This window comes from Geospiza fortis, unplaced genomic scaffold (genome assembly GCF_000277835.1).
Source record: "Geospiza fortis unplaced genomic scaffold, GeoFor_1.0 scaffold408, whole genome shotgun sequence".
In the NCBI taxonomy this organism is placed as follows: domain Eukaryota; kingdom Metazoa; phylum Chordata; class Aves; order Passeriformes; family Thraupidae; genus Geospiza; species Geospiza fortis.
In genome coordinates, this window is record NW_005054330.1 from 1,832,367 (window position 1) to 1,835,850 (window position 3,484).

The following is a 3,484-nucleotide window of genomic DNA, read 5'->3' on the forward strand; positions in this document are numbered from 1 at the left end:
CTACTTCACATTTCTTTATTGCTTTAAATGGCCCACACCCTTTACAGACGTTGACCCTCCCAATACCCTGGGGAGAGGTGACTGGCTATTATTATCCTGTTTTTTCACCTGTGGGGACAAAGAGGGTGAAATGTGTCATTCCTCAAGTCAAGCAGTTGACAACTGATGAACATACATCTCTGTTTCAACTCCAGCCCCAGTGCTTCATGAAATATCATAGTATTCTCCTTCTGATCAACCTTGTCTTATTGCTCCTCCTAACTGCAGACATTTGGAACACCCTTAACTCCTTTGCTGGAACAGTTGGTTGGAGGGTCTGTCCTCACCCATTGAGGACAGACAGCCCCTTTCCCTGGGACATCTCTCTCCCCCAGCCCCACCTGCCAGCAGCATTCCAAGTGTGTGTCCTTGCTGGGCTCACTCCTCCTAAACATCTTACCACAACCACTGATATTATTGCTCCAGTGCTTCCTGTAACAATCTTCTCCTTTTCCCCTGCTTTTCCAGCTGAAGGAAGACCACACAGGGCTGGGAATGGGGCTGAGCAATGATTTCTAGGAGGATAAATAGAGAGAAGGGAAATAGCTACCAGGCAATGTTGACATAAGTCTGAGTGGAAATTAAACAGTTTCTCACCAGCAGAGTAAGCTTCTGGAACAGGCCTGGGAGAGCAGTAGTGAGGAGTAAATATCAAGGACAAAAAAAAGACCCCTCAGCCAACCTATGTAGTTTTAAGATGGAGCTTGTTCAGTCCATAGGGATGTGCCTTATAGGATGATCTCATGATGGAGGAGGTCTCCCCAACCTGGAACTCCCTGTGACTTCCTTGAAAGCACTGAGCTGTGAGCTCACAGCCACCAAGGGTCATTTCTGTAAAACCTTGGCTGCCAAACAAACAAAGTGGTCATCAAGAAAATTGCATTGCAGCACTCAGCTCCAGCTCTGGTCCTGGCACTTATGTCTTGAAGGAGTGCCCCCATCCCTCCTGTGGCAGGGGCTGCTCGAGTCCCACCTTAATGAGGACCTGGGATGTTTTGCCATAGGGCTGGCAGTCCCTGACTCCAGTGGCACTCAGTCTGTGTCACACTCAGCTGCTCTGATTCATTGTGCTCTGCTCCAAAATAAATTTACAGCCAGAGCTTCCTGTGGCTGGCATGTCCTGTGGACACGGATCACAGGCCCCTTTGGTCAAGCCTGTGGAGAAGGCTGCAACAACAGCAAGGGGAGTTGGTGTGATTTAGGAAATGCTGGGAACTCACATTCAAGAAGGCAGCCCCTCCACTCCCCTCCTTGCTTTCCCAGGGTGCAGACTGCCCTCATCCCCCCAAGATCAGCCTTGCAGTGGGCACACTTCCAGCCAGAGGGGATGAAAGGGACGGGTCAGAGGCCAGGTGCTCCCGCCTGACCCGAGGGTGTCAGAGGCAGCCAAAAGCCATCCATCAATGGAAGTGCTTGGTTATCACAGAGGGAGTGCTCAGGGCTTTGTCTCCATGGGAAGATTGTGCTGGGATCGTTCAGGGTATGAACACAAATTGCTGTGATCCCTTGGGGCCCTTCTTCGCTAGAAAAATGTGAGTCCTTAATGCTCATTAATTAACTGGAAGGAGGCTTTGCGGGAAATGTGCAGTTTTCACATGAATCAGGAGGTTATATTAAAGACCAGCTCTGCATATTTTATTGCTGTATGATTCAGCAAAACTCAAGCATGCACTTAAGTTTAAACATCTGCTTAGAGCTCAGTGAAGTCAAGGGAAGGCTGCTAAAACACTTCAGTGAATTGGAGCTTATTTAGACTGGGTGTGATTAGACTGGGTGTGATTTAGGAATCAGCAATCAAAAATTTCCAATACTTTACCTTGTACTGTAGTACCTGAACACGTCCTCCTTTCCAGTTGGCTGGAAAACTGCTAGCACTAGGAGAATAGATAAGACCCATGAGTACAGAAGATTGAAGGCTGGCAGTCACAGCACAGAGGTGCATGTTTCTCCCTGCAGGACTAAATCACCCCAGTGCAATTACCCCTGCTTTCCTGAAGGCTGTTTTCTGTTTTTCTGAAGGCTGTCGCACCACAGACTGAACTGCTTTGTGCCAAGAGGCTACAAGGCACTGCCCAGATATGCTGAAGGGCTTGTAAAACTGCTGTGTGTGTTTAGGGCACTCACAGCCCTGGGATGATGAGGTACTGCTGTAAAGTTGAGAAGATCAGCTGTGCTTTTCTGCCTGGATAGTAGCAGGCATAAAGCATGTGCTGCCACAAGAAAGCAATTCAGGAGCTCTCTTCTCCTGCCATAAGACAGGGATATAAGAGGGTCCCAAAACCAGTAAAAACACCATCCTTCAAGCTGGGGCTGACAAACAGCTGGGGCAGCAGATGCAAGACTCAGGCTGTTCCTCACTCAAAGGGCTCCCTTCCTCCACCAAAGCCTAATGATTGTTCTTTAACCTTAAAATATGACAGCCCCGTGCTGCACTTCTGTGATCCTGTAATCACATCTTCCTACAGACACCCTTCTCGTGCAGCTTAAATATTTTACAAATACATGTCTAAGTACAAATCTACCACATTAACTCTTGTATGGAGGGAACTTATTTTCAGCTGTGTGGCTGGGATTCCTATCAGTGTAATTTACCATGCAGCATGACAGAGCTGAGCTAGAAGGCACAGCTTTTACTAGCTAAAATACAATAAAATATGCTACACCGTGTTTCACAGATGAATCACTTCTAAACTATGCCTTTAAGTATTGTCTGTCACTGCAGTTCCTTATTGTAATACTTTGTGAGAGCTAAGAGAAGGAGAGAGAAATTGCCCTCTAAATCTCTACAAAGCCTATCATCTAGAAGAAATTAGGGACATTTGTTCTTGGAGTCAGGTGGGTTATGTAAGAGAAAGCTATACACAACAGGTTTTATATGAGTGGAGGTCAGGCAAATGTGTTTGCACTTATATTATGTTTTATTCCAAGAATATTCAAGGGCCAGCTCACAAACAAAACAACACCCAAACTCTGTAAAGAGCAAATGCAGTCCAAAAGGTGCAGACAACTGTTTCCTCTCAGCCCAAGCTGCCAGGCCACCAGCACAGAGACCCCAGGAGAGCAGAACTTCCTGATACCTGCTCTGAATGAGCTCCCAAGGGGAGAGTCAGCAGCATGTGGACAAAGCAGAGGAGCAGGTCAGACAAATCATCAGCAGCCTGTAAGGCATTCCCATCTGCAGCCAGTGCCAAATGGTCTTTGCAGCCCTTGCTCCAGAGGACAGCACTGGAAGTGCTGGCACAAGCCCCCAGCAGCCACAGAAAGCCTGAGGAGCAGACAGCTCTTTGGGAAGTGGCCATACAAAACCCATGCCAAAGATCTCTGAACACTTCCCAATGTCTAAAATCAAACTGAAGCATGAAAGACCCAAAGTTCCAGGGAGAGAGCAGTAATCTCCAGTGGGATGTCTAGAGTCTGGCCAAAGTCTTTATAATTTATTTTATTG

At 47.2% G+C, this 3,484-nt stretch overlaps 1 long non-coding RNA gene across 1 annotated transcript in view; it reads right to left on the reverse strand.

Moving 5' to 3' along the window:
* Nucleotides 1-536: 536 nt before the first annotated feature.
* LOC115947919 overlaps nucleotides 537-3,484 on the reverse strand; it is a 6,118-nt gene continuing 3,170 nt past the window's right edge. Inside the window, exons 2-3 of the long non-coding RNA XR_004081774.1 lie at nucleotides 1,856-1,913; nucleotides 537-554 (exon numbers count right to left, since the gene is read on the reverse strand). This is a non-coding gene — a long non-coding RNA (uncharacterized LOC115947919). The remainder of the gene's footprint in view (nucleotides 555-1,855; nucleotides 1,914-3,484) is intronic.